Below are 19744 nucleotides of genomic sequence, written 5' to 3'. Positions count from 1 at the left end.
TGGCGGGTGGCACCTAACGTTAAAGGCGCATTACCGCCTCCTACTATGCTGGAGTGTGGGTCAGAGTGTTTGGTCTGCGGAAATACATAAATAAATAAAAATAAACAAACAAATTAAACCAGTTTCTTTTAAAAACTCAAACCATACTTTATATTTTCCTTTTCCAATATTAAACAAATTCTTCAGGTTTAATTCTTCCACCCCACATTTTCTCAGCTCCTTTTGTAGTTTTTCTCTTTGTGTGGTATATTTCTGGCAGTGACAGATGACATGCTCCACAGTTTCTTCCTCTAGACCACATTCACATTGTCCTGAATGTGGTCTAGAGGAAGCAATATCAATGCTGATAGTGAATCTAAACATACTATAACCTTTTTTATCCTACAACATTCCATTTTTTGGTTTCTGTGTATATTGGGACCAGAGTTTAATCATTAAACCCTCTTTCCATACCATGTCATAAGCTTTCTCAACATCAAAGAACACTGCCATTATACATTCTTTATTAACTTGAGCTTTCCTACTTTCTGTCTCTAAACAGATGATTGGATCCATTGTTCCCCTCCCTTTCCTAAAACCACTCAGATAAGGAAATAACAAACCCCTTACTCTCTATATGGAATGTCATTCTCTCAGTGATCATCCTTTCCATTATTGTTCCATATGCGAAGTAAGTGCAATTGGTCTGTAGCTTGTTGGTTTTGTCGGGTCCTTTCCTAGTTTTATTATTCGTAGGATGATTGCTTCCTTCCAGCTAGTGGGTAATTTTCCCTCTTCCCATACTCTAACATTTTGATTTCCTACTGCTTTCCCAAGTGTTTTAACATTATGTAACAGATTTGATCTTTCCCTGGAGATGTTAACATAGTTTTTTCTATGGCTCTCCTCATCTCTTGTAAAGTAAAAGGTTCATCCATCACACCATTTGTACTTTCTCTTCTCTGTATAATCCCTGGGTTTGCTTGTTTAGCTTTTCCCTCCCTCGCTTCCTTTCCTTTTAGCTTAACTGAATATCCACTCAACTTCTCTTTCCTCTACTTTTACTTCCCAGCCTATGTGTATGTTACTAAATATTGGGCAGTGGTCACTCAGTCTTCTTGATAAATGTAGTGCACCCTCCTCCTATCCCCTCTACCCTATCAGACTTAACCGCTGTATAATTGAGGATTCTATAGTCCAGTTTTAGTTTCAACCATGTTTCTTGCACAAAAACAATGTCTGGGATACTGGATTACTGATTAATCAAGTTTTTAAGTTCTTGTCCATTTGCCACCAAACTCCTTGCATTCCATTGTAATATTAAAACCACGTTTTATCCAACCTATGCTGCCTCTTGACTTGCCTGTGCATTGAGATGATTTTTCACTTCCTCCCAAGTTGATTAATGTTCAGATGATTTGCAGCTGCTTTTACTATTATTTGTATTTTTTCCTTTTTTGATTTAGTTTCCATTTTTGCATTTATGACTCCTGCCATAAAAGTGACTAGTTTCTTTAAATCAACCCACGCTTTGCCCTCTTTTGGTTGTTCTTGCTGTTCAATATGTTGCTCTTCATTTGTGTATCTTGACTCTCTACCTCTCCTCTGGTTCACCATCTTGACAGTATCTGAATTTGTGATTTTGTTTTGTACCCTGACCTATATCTCTACCTCCCTCTTCATTACTTCACATTCTCCATATGTTACACTATGGTTCCTTTCCCACACTGCTCATACTCATGATCCTCACCACATCTAGCACACCTTCTTTTTCCTTTACATGTCATAGCAGTATGACCAAATCTTTTTTAAAGCATCTTATTGGTTTTGGTATATATTCCCTCACTTTGTATGCCATGTTTCCCAGAACTACTCTCTTTGGAAGAATCTCTTCCTCAAATTCAAGCAATATGCTTTCACTATCCCTCTTCACCCTTTCTCTGAAGTCCTGTAACCTCCGTGCATCTTTTAATTTCCCATCTTTCAGATTTGCTCTTATTTCATCTATGGACACCTCAACTGGTATTCCCCAAACCACTCCCTTATTCCACTTGCTTCCCTTCTCAACTTGGCTTGCACTTGTCACTTTACGCTTCCCCACCTCCTTCATCCTACATGCTCTTTCTCTCTGTTCTTCATTCTTGCAAATGATCATCAAATGTCCATCTCTCAAGACTTTGGCCATTTTAATTTCACCTACTTGGTTTTTTAATATTGTTGTTAGTTTTATGGGCTTAAAGAGTGGATTCCATTCTCTTCACCAAATCTGAACATTACCTTAAATTCATTCACTTCCACTTCACCACTTGCTCCCTCAGAATTAGTTATCGCTCATTTGTTTCCTTGCTCCTACTCCGCCAAAATAATTTCCTCGTTTCTCTCTTTTCCTTTAGCCCCCCTCACTGATTTCCATACTATCTAATCTAATCCGTCTGACTCGCCCCACTCTGGCCCATTCACAGCATAGCTGTCTGTGCCTGCCCGCCGCCGTTTTCGCTTCTGTTGGATCTCCCCTTACCTTCCAGAGTGATCCCTCGCCTCCGATTAACAGATGTCACCCGCAGTTTCCTGTCGGATTCATCAGTCACGTCTTTACTCACTCTCACTTTTGAACTTTTAACCATAAGTCAACTCCGTTTTGTAAACAAATTTCTCTCCGTATCGTCCGTTGCTTCCGCATCCGTTCCGAGTCTCCGCTCCCACTACAGATTCTCCGGCTGTATTCGGAAAGTCATGTGTGCCCGAAATCACCCACTCATTCACGACCCCACACTTCACTATAGGGACTTCTATGTAGAAGACTATATAGTCATCTGATTGGCAAAAGACATATTTCGTTCAGACACAATAGTGTATAGTGTGTGTTTAATAACCTGTGCAGAGAAAATGCACCGAGTATAGTCATCGTTGAAGGACTATAAGGTACAACAACGCCACTGGAAAATCCCACAATATATTTGAAATGTTTACTGTACATTTAGTGTTAATACTTTAAGGGAAAAAACGTGTTGAATTACCGTGCTAAAATGAAGAAAAAAAACTTTCTTCCAGTAAGGGCAAGCTCAAATCGTGGCAGCAGTAGCTCGTAGAGGCACTTCCGGTGTCAACAGAAACTGCCACTTTTTCTGTGTAAAGGTAGCTGCCACTGGCAGCTGCCTTGGTTGCCTTTGTTGCCACACTGTTTGGAGGCAGCTGCCTCTGTTGCCACAAGTGTTTGGAGGCAGTTGTCACTGCCGCCTCACTGTCTGAGAGCAACTAAAGCTGTTTGTGATCTGATTTGCATATCTGCAGAGAAAAAACAGATATTGAATCAGATAAAGATATGTACAATAGGCTACAAAAATATACATATAACCCCAGGTAAGTACAAAAAACACGAGTTGAACGATAAACGCTGCAAAACTGGCAGCTAAACAATGCTAGATGGACGGTAAGGCACTTCAAAAACACTGAAGGTACACTGAGCGAAAGAACACAGAACAGAGCAGTGGAGTGAAGACCTGGGGTCTCATTTATCACCGTTGCGTACGCACAAAACAGGGCCTGAAACGTGCGTACGCCACTTCTCACGCAAACGTTGGGATTTATAAAAACAAACTTGACGGGAAAATTTGCGTATTTCCACGCAAACTCTGACCCATGCGTATGAACATTTTGGAGACGGGAAAGTGGCGACGCAGATGTGAGGTGGTGAACTGAAGCCAGGTTATTGATCCACTTCATCATTTACATTAAAACCAACAGCTTTAGTTTTGCTCGCGCGACATATCTGTTCCACAAGAACCTTTTCATTGAAAATATATATAAAACAACTTACAGCAAATTACGTTCAGATTCCATTAAACAGCGGAGTTACAGAGCCGAGTCATTAACAGGTTTTAATAATATCTTCTAACACTGTGCGTGTATCATCAAATCACTGCAGTGAACGTGACTGTGCCATCAGGCGCACAGAAGTGTCTTCTTACAAGAAGTGAAGACACTTTCCAAATAATATCGAAGAGTGGAGGTTAGGATCCACTGATGTGAGGGAATCGGTCAGACGCTCTAAATAAATAAATACTGCTGTGACACTGGTTCGTGATTCCGCGTGATGGATGGAAGGATGAGGAGGAAGCGAGGGTTCAGCGATGTCTGATCAGCTGATATAGATTCTATTGATCTGTGATCTTTGTGCTGAATTGAGTCCAGTATCACACAGATCGACCAACGGAACCGAACCATCCCAGTACAAACACAACATATAATAATAATTCTGTTAAATTCTATAGATCCGGGACATCAAAGCTTTCTCTGAATTTAAGAATCCTGCAGTTTTGGATGATTAAAATACAAACAGACAATAAAACAAGTTCCCTCACATTCTGAGAGTTTTTTTTTTCTGCCTCCACCTTTGAATTGGATCTTTTTTAATTTCAGTCTCCGTTCTTTCTATCGTACTCACTCTCACACATTGTGTTATCCACAGCAGTCCTGTCCCACAAAATCGCTCTTCACCTCCACCTCACTAACAAACACCTCGATGTCAGTGTCAGAACGTTTTTATAAATCAGAATTTTATTTTGCGTACGCCATTTCCAGCTTTTGTGCACACGTACACTTTTAGTATGAATCCCACGCAATGTTTTATAAATGAGACCCCTGGTCTGTCCCTCTAAAAAACAGCTTGATATTGTTTATAGGGGACCCCACAGTTTTTATTCAATTATAATTTATTTGAATTCAGCTAACGGTTATATTTTAGTTTCAACCTTATCTCCTTAAATACAGGCAATGGTTATTTCACATATATACTGCCGGACATGTCTAATTAAGGAGCAGTGTTCATGATATGTTCATGCATATGGACGTGTGTTAATGTGCTGCATGGCTTCCGCCACTAGGTGTTGCCTCTGAGCAAGTCTGGCGGGAAGGGCAACTCTCGACGACACCTATAGTTTTATATATATATTTTATATTCAATTACAATTTTCTTATGTTTTGTCTAGTTTCCTGTTGTCAATGTTGAGTTGCAATGTCCTCTTGTAGAGGGCCCTCACATTGTCTGCTCCAACCTGAAACAAATAATGCAGTTAGGTGCTGTCATGTACATATTGAGCCTTTGCAAGGCTCAATTGAAAAGTTTATTGATTCATTACCACATGTGATCCTCCTGTGTTAGACGTGGAGGCTGAACTGTAGTCAATGAACAGCATTCTCACATATGTGTCCCTCTGGTCCAGGTGGGAGAGGGTAGTGTGTAGGGTTAGGGAGATGGCATCTGCAGTTGGCATATTTGGCCTGTAGGCAAACTGAAGTGGTGTCAACTTATGGTTTAATAATTTATAAACCTTTTTGCATCCCCCTATGTGTAAAATATTCATCATATGTAAATGTGTTACATATCATTTGCAGATCTTCCTTACCCTTCATGAATTATGTGTATACAAGTCATTCACAAACCTTTCTGCATTCCTTAATCTAAAGTGTAAACTATTCATCATGTGCAAATACATTTTCACAGCTAGTTACGTGTTCGAAACAAACTGCACTTTTGCTTTAAAACAAATAAACAAAAATTTATAAACATGAAGTATGTACACGTAACTACCTGTGGAAATGTATTTGTACATGTTGAATAGTAATTTAATGGGCTAACTTATGTTACGGGTCCCAGGGATGGTACCGAAGTAACAAAATAGAAAATCTATAAAATACAGCTAAAGTGCAGCAGCAATGAGGACACAAGGTGAACCGTTGGTCATCCAGGTTGTTTCTGGTCATTTAGTTCACAACAACATAAGAAAACACAAGTCTATTTATCCAACCATTTAATTTCTAATGTACTTAACACAAAATTCTAGTACGTTCTTCCACACATACATACGTCAATCAGGGCTACTATAGAAATATAGTGCAAATTACAGCTATAGTTAACCGTATTGTATTAGCAAAAAACTTTCCGTCTGCGGTGACTCTGTACTTATATACTCAATTCAAACACTACTTTCACTCAGAGAAATACAAACCATTTCAGTATAAAAACATTAGACAATAATAGTCTGAGTGCAATTCGGGGTGGTGCTCAATATGGGCAGAGTCAAATGTTTGCCTCCACCCAAATTGGGCATGCGCTACCCGTTTTCTTGTTTTTTTATTTTATGCACGTTTTTTTTTAAATTATTGGCATGTTTCAATTACTTTATACTTACTTTATTATGTGTCTTTATTCTGCCAGATCCTGAACAGCTGTCTGAAAGATAGTGAGAAGGTGCTGAGGCTGTTAATCATATAAAGCATGTATGCTATATTCAATTTTCTTTTTTTACAATAAAAGATTATCAAACTACATCTGTTATAGAGAGTATATTGTGTGTTTGCTGCCAGCAGCCATGTCACTGCTACTTGGTTTCCACCATCTTCATTAAATCCCATGCAACACCTGCCGGCATTTTTCTTTAATGATTCATCCATTTGTTGTTGCTTTATCTATATTTTTGTACCAATAAAGTACTCACATCTTATAGTTAACTATTGTTTTCCTTTGTCAGCAAGGTTGCAATGGATTCTCCTTTCTGTTTGGGAACCTCGAAATCACATCTGGGCACTGGTAGTTCTGTTTTAGATCAGTTGTGTATTATTTTGAAATCTATGGCTCTATTTTATTGAAACTAAAATACGTTATACATCATATTTGATTCAATGCATAAAACAGAACCATAGATGACAGTTATCAGCGAGGCTGTTCGCTTTGACCACATTATGACTTCCTTTGTTTGCAGAAAAAAACTATACAAGGACACTTTGGGACTGGGAGCTTGGTATGTAGTATGTCTGCAAAGCTGAAGGCTGGATGCATAGCAAGATATAATTGTTGTGATGACCTGTTGAGTAGTTATAGATATCCCCTAAGTAAAGGGGCTCTTGTTTATAGGCTTTTAGTGGTATTGTAAAAGTGTGGTGAAAATTGTCTCGATCACCCAATGAACAACAATTCTTAACCTTTATTTTCCCTTCAAGGACTCAGATGATTATTTTAAGAGACACTCTAAAGGCAGCAGAGTGGTGTCAAACCCAGACCTTTCGAGGCAGGCTCTCCCTTACCATTCTCATTGGGATGGATGGGGAAGATGGCATCACAACGCTACAACAACTGCGGTCTTATGATGGCCAGGAGGAAGAGGAAACCACTATCCTCATGGAACCTTTCAAGTTCACGTTTCAGCTTCAAAAGGACTACGAGGTTTTCTGTGTAACAAACAGAATTTGAGTCTTTGCTTCATTTGAGGAGCAGTTTGGAAATAAGTTTTGAGGAGTTGACTCCTTACTTTTTTTTGTTATTATACACGGATTGTTGTCTGATCTCTTTACTGGACTTGTCAGTATCTCTAGGTTATATAGTCTGTCCAATTTCTCATGAGGAAAATATTCTGATATAAGTAAAATGTTAAACAAGCCACAGTACAAATAGCAATTTTTGTATTTTAAATGGACATCAGCCTTTTTTTGTATAAGGCAATTGAAGTCACGTTATTGAAAATTGTTATTATTAGGCCTCTTCAAACTTCTCCCATTGGTATCAGGACTGATTATAACAATATAATTTTTGCAATTGACATTAAACACATTCTGGGGTTATAGGTGCTTAATTATTTTTTGCTGCAAATTAGGGACAAACTGATATTTAGAATGCTGGTTATGTACATATGTAAAAAGGTTAGATTGGTGACAGTGAACCCTTCCCTTTGACTGTTTACTTAACATTATGCCCTAAGATCAGTATCAGCTGGAAAAGAGTGGAAGCTCACGGAGGAGAATTTATCTGATGAAGAGCAAAGAGGGACTGAGCAATAGAGCTGTTCATGACATGACAGTCTCTCACTTTATTAGGCATTATATAAAGACCTAAAAAATATTTTAAAAATACTGTTCAGCTCATACAATTAAATAAACACAAAAGTGATTGCACATTTTTGTGGTGTACTACACTTACAAGTCAATAATGATCCATCAAATTATACACTGATCATTTACTAATCATTTGTTCGTTATTTACTATGTGTACAGAGAAACTGATACTTGCATACTTGCATACATCTGTAATCATTGGAAGAACAGAGTAACATGTGTTTACTTTCTCTGAAGTTGATGGTGACACACTCGTGTTGCTGCCCCCACCCAGCAATACACTATCCCACACAGAGGTCATATACACAAATTAATTGAACTGAATGAAGTAATGATGGATAATAGATTAAATTAATGATAAGAATTTTTCGCAGAAAATGTAGACTTTAAAAATTAATGATTTCTCATTACTTCTGTGTGAATAAATAGTCAAACTTCATAATAAATAAAAACAAAAGAAAAGACTCTCATTGAGAAACTACCTGTTTCCTATGTGATTTAGTTATGCATACTTTATGCTTAACTATCCAATAGGATGCGAACACCTACATGTAACATCGAGAGTGACAGCAATTCTAGTCATTCTGGATGTGCTGTTAGAATTGGTGACGCAAGTAGAGGAAGTTATACTGGGATGCTGTGGGAGACATCTTCAGACTTGCGGGTGACAATTGTTCATGTCACTCTGTTAGCGTTTGTATATTGTTCCACCTTCTGGTCTCCTTGATGCATCAAGTCCACATTAAAACCTTTTGCATAAGACATCAGCTGCTGCCTGAGTTCTCCTTTCACCAGCTTCCAGAAAACTTTGATAACGCGTCATGTGTCCCCAGACATTCTAGACCTATAGCAGCATAACTCCTACTCTACTTTTAGAGAATTTAGGGACGACAAGTGATCCTGAATTCAGGAAGGGCAGTGCTCTAGTGGGGTGATATGGTACTATGATCTCTTAACCCTTGTGTTGTCCCTGCTTCCCCCGGCTGTTGGCCCCCTTACATAGCCCACCACATATTAGCACGCACACGTAGGGTATTTCTGTACTTGATGATGTATTAGCATCAATTGAGGGCAGGAGATGGTAGATTATATTTCTGTTCATTGACTACAGTTCAGCGTTCAATACCATCGTGCCCTTGAAGCCTGTCACCAAGCTCAGAGACCTTGGGCTCAACACCGCCATCTGTGATTGGATCCTGAACTTCCTGACGGGCAGACCCCAGGCTGTGCGGATAGGCAGCACCATCCTCCACCCTGACACTCAACACCAGCGCCCCCCAGGGCTGCATGCTCAGTCCTCTCCTGTACTCCCTGTTCACGCATGACTGCGTGGCCACCCACAGCTCCAACACCATCATCAAATTTGCTGATGACACGACCGTCATAGGCCGGATTATCGGCGATGATGAGAAGGCCTACAGAGAGGAGGTCAGAGCCCTGACATCTTGGTGCCAGGACAACAACCTCCATCTCAACGTCAGCAAAACAAAGGAGCTGATCGTGGACTACAGGAAGATACAGGGAGAGGAGCACGCCCCCCTCTCCATAAACACAACTGCGGTGGAGAGAGCAGCTTCAGTTTCCTCTGGGTTCACATCAGTGATGACCTGACCTGGACTCACCACACAGACTCCATGAGGAAGACGGCCAGACAGCTGCTCTTCTTCCTCCGCAGGCTGCGGAGGCTCAACATGGATTCCAGGATTCTCTGCAACTTCTACAGGTGCACCTTAGAGGGTATCGTGACTGGCTGCATCACCACCTGATATGGCAGCTGCACCACCCTGAACCGTAAGGCTTTGGTTGTGAAGTATGCTCAGCACATCACCAGGACGGAGCTGCCATCCATGGAGGACATCTACACCCAGCCGTGTAGGAAAAAGGCCAAACCGGATCATTAAAGACCCATATCATCCCGCCATAAACTGTTCTGCCTGCTGCCATCTGGCTGACAGTACCGCAGCATCCAGGCTCAGACAGCTTCACCCCCCAGGCCATAAGACTGTTTAACTCCTTCAATCTGCCATAAGACTGTCACTCCTCTAAACTCTACACCTTGCAATATTTGCACAACCCAATCAGTATTACTTACGTTTATTCATTCTACTCAGCAAGATACTTTATTTTAGTTTATAATTTATATTTGAGTTTTTATATTAAATTTGTTCTTTTTCTTTTTTGTGAAATATTTTTGAGCATGGCTAGAAGGGAGCCTGTGACACAATAATTCCATTGCCAGCGACTGCTGTATGTAATTTTTGTGTACATGATAAATAATAAAATCTTGAATCTTAAATCTAACTTTAGGCTAAAGTCTTATAGCACTGCAGGGTAACAAGTACACACACACTAGCAGTGTATGTGCTAAGCTGGTCTTGAATGGGAATATCAAAACGTGTATATTTTCACAGTGTAACATTGCCATGTCAGTAACAAAGCACTGATGCTTTTGAACTTACTCTATGCTCTGACGTCTGGTTTTCCCCGCTGACTGATGTTTGGGTATATGGTAGAAGTTTCAGATTAGATTTTATTCTGAGTTAAGGATGAAGCCACATTATGTAATATTTGAATGTAAAAGGTCACTGTGTTGAGTCATCACTGACTTACTGATCATATAGAGGTGATGTTAGTAAAGACAGGTCTTGGGTAACAATCTTATTGGGTCAATATCTTTTACTCTTCTCTTGTAATCTGCAATTGATACTACATTAGGAGCCTTCCTAACTGACTGAAATGACCCGGATGTATTTCAGCGGCCGCCATAATAAGAGCTGTTTGAATTCTCTAAATGATAACGAAAGGAGCTTCAATGCTTCATAACTTCTCCTTTAGCTGAGGAAACATCAGACCATCCTTTACGAAAGGAAAGACGTACATGCAGCCCCACAATGTTTTTGTGGCAGCAACATTTAAAGCAACGCACTGTACACATCCATGGAAATATAAAAAAACACAACAGCTGTTTTTAGGATCCAGAACTGATGTGAATGGGATATGAACGTCTGAGCTCCGGATTTCTTCTCTGTCATCTGTCCAGTCAGGAGTCACAATAAACAACAAACATAATGACATTATATTTCACAACATCATCGTCACAAAAATATCTTCGCATAGATTTATACAGATAGATTTTGTGCATAATTTTTTGCTTCTCCTTCACATCTTTTCTTGACCTTGTGACATATCCCATCGGGTCAAGGAATAGTGGTTAGGAGAGGAGATTATTTGGACTTTCTGAAGGATCATTGTTTGTTGTCTAAAACCTGCCAGCAACTTTCTGGAATGGAAAACCCAGTGTTTCCTTCATCTCAGGATCAACAAACTCAGATTTCACAAAACCCACTTTCTGAAACAGGCCCCTAAAACTAGCAGTGCCTGTGTTTCCCCTCATGTCTGGTTTGTTTATCTGCCGGAATAGCAGCATTTCCTGCATATTTGACCTGTTTTCCTGTTTGAAGATCCCTGCACGGACTAAAATGGTTCTGGCCTAAAAGAAATGGCAATCAGGAGGATAACTAATTTCTATTGCTTTTAAAAGAGAAAGACATGATTCAAGACATTCATTTTATTATCACATCTCGTAATGAGAGAGTAAATTTCAGTGCATTTCATTCAGGCTGGAGGTAGTTAAGGCTAAACTCGCGAAAGGCAATGAACAGAAATAGCTCAACTTTTTTTCACTTTCTGCATTGTTTTTTTCCGATATCCTAGAGGGAATTAAATCAGAAACTAATATATCGATATAAAAAAATATATTTGTGCAGCATGTTTTGCACTTACAAACTATATAAGGTCAGATTTATTCAGGATGTTGGATTGCTATGGTGACTGCATGGAGTTAATGATGTGGTGAGAAGCATGCTGTGGCATATAAGTGGAAAAGACCTCTTTTATAAACAACTATCCCCCATAGACACCCCACCCTGTAGTTATCAGGGGCACTTTTCTTATCTGCACTCTAAAAATTAACCCCTACTCTCCAGTTAACCATCACTTCCCATCCTGTCGCCTGCTACACTGTAAAATTTGACAAGTTGATCTAACTTTAAAAAATCTAGGAAATAAATTGCCTTGAAAAAGGTGAGTAAATATTACTATTAGTTGTATTTACTTAATACATTTTTACTTAAATTAAGTTAAATTAACTTTCAGTTTAATGAGTGTCACGTTATTTGCTGAGCTGGACCCAAATTTAGACAAACAAAAGAAGCAAGTGCAGGAAAAACATGTAATCAAAGAAAAACAGGCTTACACTTGGTGAGCTGGCAGGCAAAAGAACCAAAAAAACAGGAGCTGGACTGGACAAAACCAAACTGAACAAATGACCTGGCAAATGCAATCCAATTAAATTTTTATTTGCATAGCACCAAAATGTAACAAACATTATCTCAAGGCACTGTACATAGTAAGGTCGAGACATTCAATATTATCAAATATCCCAACAACTCTCACAACCCACACTTTGGTAATTGTGGAGTAAAAAAATTCATAACTGGAAGAAACCTCTAGTAGAACCAGATTCAATGTCATCTGCTTTGACCAGTTAAGGTGAACGGAGAAAACTGGGAAGAGAGAAGAGGTGGGTGGAAAAGAGGGGAGAGAAGAGAGAGAGGGGAGAGAGAGGAGAGAGAAAAAAAGAACAGTTGTATAACTGTGATAACTTCTAAGGTTGATATTTATGATGTTATTTGACACAGTTCTGCTCCATTCAGTTTCATTCATAATTCAATCCATCAATCAAATTCAATTTTATATTTATAGCCCATAACTACAAATCACAATTAGTCTCATAGGGCTTTACAAGGTGTGACATCCTCTGCCCTTAACCCTTAACAAGAGTAAGGAAAAACTACTAAAAAACAGGGTGGGAAAAAAACATAGAAACCTCAGAGAGAGCCACATGTGAGGGATCCCTCTCCCAGGACGGACAGAAGTGTAATAGATGCCACGTGTAATGGAGAACATCAGAAAAATAAATAGTATTTACAGCATTGATTAGAAGAAACTGTTTGTAAAATAATGGAAAGTCAATTAATTGATGAGCTATTGTCAGTAAGTGTGTGAGTAGGCATATTGTATATCAAGCAGTCTTGTTAAAAATAATTGTCTACGATCAGCTGCCACCACAATAATCCACAATCCATCGTTATGATCCACTGCCGCTATCCACGATCAGCTGCCAACACAATCCACGATCCGCCAATACAATCCGCCTTCACGATCTCTGATTTGCCATCCGGCATCATGATCCACGATGTGGCCGCAACTGCGGCCCTGGATCTGCAAACGATAAAGCACAAGGACTCCGGGGAAGACGTCAAGTCAGTGATATGTATTGATGAGATATTAATGTGATAATGAGGGAGAAGAGGAAAGAGAAGCTCCATGTGTCATGTACAGGAGAATGCATGCCCTTCTCACTCAGAAGGTGGCACAGGTTCTGGTCCAGGCTCTTGTCATCTCACGCCTAGACTACTGCCACTCCCTTCTGGCTGGTCTACCTGCTAACATACACATGCACACATAGACATCAAAGGGAGCTTGAGCCCCTGCCCTTTTCTTCCTCGAGAGAAAATGCCCCTTTTCTGGGGTACTTTATATATATTTTTAATTAATTAATATTATATTCCTGTTTGTGCACAGCTTCCCTGTCAACAAATATATTGATTAAATAAAAACTCAAAATATCAGATTAAAGTAGTCTATACCCTCCCTCCCTCCATGTCTCCTGCACAGTGGTGAGCATTAGAGCTGTGGACATTTCTTGATTCTTAGATACAACGCTGTTCTGATTATTATACCTTAAGCGTGACACCATTATAAGGTGTGCCTTTGGGCATTCAATAAATTTGGTTATCAGAAAAATATTGAATATGAATATTAAATAACAACTTTAATTGATTAAAGTTACCTCGGGGCACCACCCTTCAAAGGAAGGGAAAAGATAGCTAATTTATTGATTAAGTCTCATGAAAGTACTAACTACTAAAATTAATAACTACAGACAAAATTACCACATAAGTAGTTAGCAAAGTTGAAAGATATGGAGTTCTTGACAGTGCAGAGGTAAAGAGGTAAATTCACACTTATGCAGCATTAATGAAGACAACATTTGTGTCAAATATTTTTTTTATTATGAAAGTAATAAAAGTATAAACACACAAACTAACTAAAGGTGTTCTTACTATATACAGATGTGCAGGTGTGTGTGTGTGTGTGTGTGTGTGTGTGTGTGTGTGTGTGTGTGTGTGTGTGTGTGTGTGTGTGTGTGTGTGTGTGTGTGTGTGTGTGTGTGTGTGTGTGTGTGTGTGTGTGTGTGTGTGTGTGTGTGTGTGTGTGTGTGTGTGTGTGTGTGTGTGTGTGTGTGAGTAAGTGAGTAAGTTTCAAAATGGTGGTTAGCCACTATGAAGACAAAAGACCCCCTGGACTGTTTACACCATGTGGCTGAGATCACATGTATGTGCTAAGTTTTGGGAGTGTGAGATGTTGGTGCCAGGTTAGAGAAAGTATTTAGTTGCATGCAAAGAAAGACTGTAATAAGGCTATAAGCTTTCATAGGTCAGTCACCTGTGAAGACCAGCATCATTTACCCCCGAACCAGCGCGGAGAAATGCGCTTCCTGTGTGAACAGTCAGGCGGCTGCTCGCACGAGAATTGCAGAATTTTTGTCGATATGAATAGCTAGCTAGCTGTCAGTACAGCAGATTTCAGACTCTTTGTATATTTTTTATTATATATTTGTATTGTTTTTTATAGCCTACATGCAGTATTTCATTTAAAACATTTTTTTTGTAAACTCGTTTTATTAGCTAATGAATGTAACCTCTGGAGTGAAGGAAGGGATGTGTGTGTGTGTGTGTGTGTGTGTGTGTGTGTGTGTGTTTGGTGAATTTAGGAGAAATCAACTGATGCAAACAGATGGCAGTAAAACTAACACCATCTAATGCCCAATCCCATTTCAACCCTTCTCCTTACCCCTACCCCTTGTTTTCGAGGGTTATCTTGCCCCTTGAAATGGAGTCACAAGGGGTAGTGGTTGAAATCTTCCCCTACGAATTGGGACAGCCCATCAAGAAGCCATTACATCATCAGTAGTCGGGGATGTCATTGTAATAACATTTTTAAGATCTTAAATAAACCAATGCTATTGTTTGCAGTTACTAAATGGTCTATATGTAACCCTGCCAGGATGCTTTGTTATTAGAGGAGCAGTTAAGTTCAGTAACATTGCTGCTATGGTAGGAAAAGCCATGTGAGTGAATGACAGAGCCGAGAGAGTTGGTGTACAGAGAGAAGAGGAGGGGACCCAGGACGGAACCTTGAGGGACCCCAGTAGTGAGAGGACAAGGTTCAGACACAGATCCGTACATCCGAGTTACATTGACGCACAAGGCGACACCTGTAAACAGCTGCAATGGTTCCTGGGGTTCCACAATGTCTGCCGATGTTGATATGTAGCCACAGCATGGTCGCTGCCCCGCTGACAGACCTTACATCCTCTAAGGTAATATTAATATTAATATTAATATTAATATATGCATACTGGAAACTTAAAGCCATGAGTTAAGCTTTTAACCTCCAACTGCTCCAGTAGAATGGCTCAGTGGCCATCAGATCAGCCTGTGGCAGCTTCAGGTAAAATATATAAACACTGTGTTCACAGGGCATCTATACTAATTCGAGAAATGTCTGTATGTGGCATGCATATTTCGAGAACCATTCATTTTATCTGGCTAATATATTTGCTGCAATTTGGACACAACAGTTATATAATGCAAAAATTTAGCAGGTCATTCTGATAATTTGACTAGTTTTGTTTCACCGTATTGGACTGACACAGATGTTCACAGGTGTCGTGAAGCTGATCTCTATCATGGGAACAACTTAGAATCACTTCATCTTTAGCAATTTGTTGACAAAGTAAAAGCAAAATGATTGTTTTCTTACTGTAATGCTGTGTATTGAGCTGAATTACAAAGCTTTTATTTTGAAAGGTTGTGAGCCTGGGCCTGAAGAGTCAGTATGAATCTAAAAAAAATATGAGTTAAGTAAGTAATTCTAATATTAACACAAACAATTATACACACATGAATAGTAAACACTGACTATAAAATCATTGCAAAAAAAACAACTGAATCCGGTTGATACTGTATGTAAATAGCTCTGCACACAATGTCCTGCATGCAAACAATAAAAAAGAGAGAGTATATTCTAACCCTCATTCCAAACAGGCATTTTTAGAACAAGCAAGAGCATCATTCTCAGGGATCTGTCCTAAAAACAAACAACTAAACTTTAGCCTTCAGCACCAGTAGCCCACGCTAAAGTCAGCACAGACAACTTAGTGATTTATCTTATTAACTATGATAAGCTTTACTGCATCACCAATGTCTCTAGTTGTGATGTCACACAATCCTGCAGATATGTCCATATCTTTAACTCAGATTTAGGTGAGCACAGAGAAACTTTCTTCACCTAAGCAGATGACAGTGAAAACAGCCTTTGGGAGTGGAGGTACTTAGAAGCAAGATATTTCTCTTTTGGTTAGTTCTCAAACCAAATGGTACAGCACCAGGACTGTGTGTGTGACGGAGTCAGCACAAACCACTGTGTATGTTTAAGGTAGTGAAAGGACAAATTAACCAGTGCAGCAGTGTGGCTAATTTGGCTCAGTCTAACTTTGCTTGACTGCCATCCGACGCAATTATGAACTGTCCAAAATCCAAATGTTTATAATGGATTTTGGACAGTTCATAATTGCGTCGGATCATGTTCATGTTGGCAGTCAGAAACATTTAAAAACATAACATTTGCTCTTCTAAAATCCAGTGTTTATGATTTAGATTGATCTATTTGCATAAATTTGATGTAATATATATTATTCAGTTGTATTCACGTTGTTGCAATGGTTACTTGAATATGAAGACATTCTGAAACAAATGTCAGAGCAAGTCTGGAGCAGAAAGGCAAGGTGTTGCAACTCTGTGAAGATTCTTTCCTTTCTTTCCTGCGTCATGCTGACATCAGTATTCATGGAGACACAACGGGGCAGCTGTGGCTGAGTAGTAGAGCGCTCGTTTTCCAACCAGAAGGTCGGCAGTTCAATCCACACTGTGTACACGACTTACCATGTCATAAGTCACATTTGAGGGCAACAAATTACATCAACCACTATTTTTTCTTGTACAAAAGTACACGCTAGTATTGTTGTAAGTTAGATATTTACCTATAAATGGGGGCCTGAGTAGACATAGTAAAGCTTGTTAGAGATGAGTGGCCCCATTAGTAATCAGTAACACATAAACAGTCAGGGCGTACTGAGAACAACAGAATGATGGATCAGTTCGATCTGACTGCCTACACAGTATAGTATGCTAATATTGATAAAGTTCAAGTAAAGTCAGACAAATTTAGAAAAATAGTCATACACAATTTCCCTGTCCCCTACAACTCTAATTTATAGCAATCAAACATGTGCATCTCTTTATCTTTTCCTGTCTAATTAAACCCCTCCCTCTGCTCATGGTCTCTGGGTATTTGTTGATAGTTCCGTGTCACAGAGGAAGTGCCGCACCCTGCTGCCTGGCTCCCTATTGGCCCCAGCTCTGATGAATACTGATTTGGGATAAAAGGGATCAGAATATGGATAGGCAGACAAGGGCAGAGATAGCTCCAATTGTAGATGAAGTAAAGCTGCAGAGAGGAGACGCCGCACTGCCTGGGAGTAAATGGCTTTGTGCTGCACGAGGTAAGCATGCAAAAAACAATGCTAAACTAATTTATATAGTAGGAAAGTGCTTGAACTGCACATGTTTCATATTTTATCTTATGTGTGTCTTGTTTTTAATGTTAATAATTCACACAAGGTACAAGGACATTACTTTGTAATTTTGCCTGTTAATGAGTTATACATTTCTTGAAACTTATCTAGTGAATCTAATGTCATTTGTTTGAATTTAGTAATTTGATTTACCTTATGCTGCATTTTTTAAGGGCATTGATACATTTTCTTCACAACTTTTAACAAAAATAGATAATCAAATGACTATTCAGGGTGGAGATTGTCAGGGTGCAGTGTCACCTATTTACAAAGCATTGCTGGTCCTCTATCATGCTTTCTTGGTCTGGTCACTCCCAATCCTTGTACCAGTGTCTTGAACCACAGTGACGCTGGACAGGTTTGGGGGGGGCTGTGCTAAGGACTGCTTGTGTTATGTGCTTGATTATCTCTGGCTGACTCATGTTTTCATGTCTATTTTCCTTGTCATCTCGATACTTGGTATTATGTTTTCTTCTGTCTTTGACTCAATAAAATAAACATTGATGTTATTCCACACGAATAAGGTTTTGAATGGTCGCGATTTGTTGTGGTGTTTCTTAATACTTATTGGGGTCTGAGTATACAGCTGTGTCCATTGTCACTGTGTTACTGTGTGTGACATATACTTGATGTGTTACTTCGTTTAAGTCTGGCAAATAAAAGAAGACTGGACATTTCAAACTGAGACTCTACATTTTCTCCAATACAAAGGAAGTTTTCTAAGATTGCACTTCAGACTATCATCCCGAGCCTATATATAAATATATAATATATATATATCACACATATGATGAGGTACATACCAATAATAATAGTAGCCCCTTTGAATGATTGGAAACAATGTAGTCCAATATCAGTTTTATTTTCCTTTCTATTAGATGTTTTTCAATATGTAAGACTATTACTGCCAAGGAGACTACTAAAATTATGGTTCAGCAAGTTCTTCCTAGTCCAACCACTACTTGTGTGAATTTGTTATACTGCAAATTTTCTTGCTCTATTAATTGTGATCTCTGACTGTATCTCATACAGTGCATCTTTGTAGATATGTAAAACACTTTCTCTGTCATACATCCCCAATACACTGCTGATACAGCCGTCAGGAGCAATTTTGGGTTCAGATTCTCTCCCAAGAACACTTTGGCACGTGGAATGGGTAGATAAGGATCAAGCCGCCGACCTCCTGGTAAGTGGACGACCTGATCAACAGCCGCCCCCATGAGTTAAAAGATACCCATGTAAAACTCTCGATCTACTTCCCCAGGAAGATGGCCTTTGAAAAGGCTTTCTTACTTATATGTGAATACAGTTTACTACAACCCCCAATGCAGACCTGGCAGACTCTATTACATTGTAATGTAAGTGATCTTGTCCACAATTTCCTGAGTTCAGTTGTATTCACCTTTCACACAGATCTCTTAATTAGCGACTGGGGCTCAGGGGATAAAGTGGGTTGTCCACTAACCAGAGTGTGGGCGGTTTGATCCCATGTCTTCCCCATTATGCATTCCAAGGTGTCCTTGGGCAAGATGGTGAACCCCCTGCCATTCTCATAGAAAAAGTGCTGCCTATAAATGCACTGTATGAATATGTACAGATCATTTACCATTACATTAGCCCAGCCCACAACCTATTGCTTTTAGTAGGTTTTGATGTAATGGTGTAAAACCTTACTCTAAATGTTGACCATCAGACATAATTGCACTGCCCTTTTGAACTGCCTCATCTGAACCAGCATATAATTGGACCTAAAGAAATTTGGTTTCAGGTTTATTGGTGTCTTTACAGGCCTGATTCCCCCTCCATAAAGTGACTGAAATCCCCCCTTTAGGGCATCACTCAGAACAGAAACTGACTTTATATTCTTGTACCCATTGAAAGGTGGTAATATTATACACAGGCCTGAACACATCCACTTTGTCTTACCTATACCACTCTTTGTTAGGCTTTCAAATCAATGTGGTTCTCTGGAATTGTTTGTATATGTCAACTCTAATTTGGAATTCTAATGCTTGTCTGCGAACCATTATGATTTCTAAAGTCTCTGTTTTCTTA

The sequence above is a fragment of the Hippoglossus hippoglossus genome, chromosome 8, assembly GCF_009819705.1.
Source record: "Hippoglossus hippoglossus isolate fHipHip1 chromosome 8, fHipHip1.pri, whole genome shotgun sequence".
NCBI lineage: Eukaryota > Metazoa > Chordata > Actinopteri > Pleuronectiformes > Pleuronectidae > Hippoglossus > Hippoglossus hippoglossus.
This window is presented reverse-complemented; position numbering follows the sequence as displayed.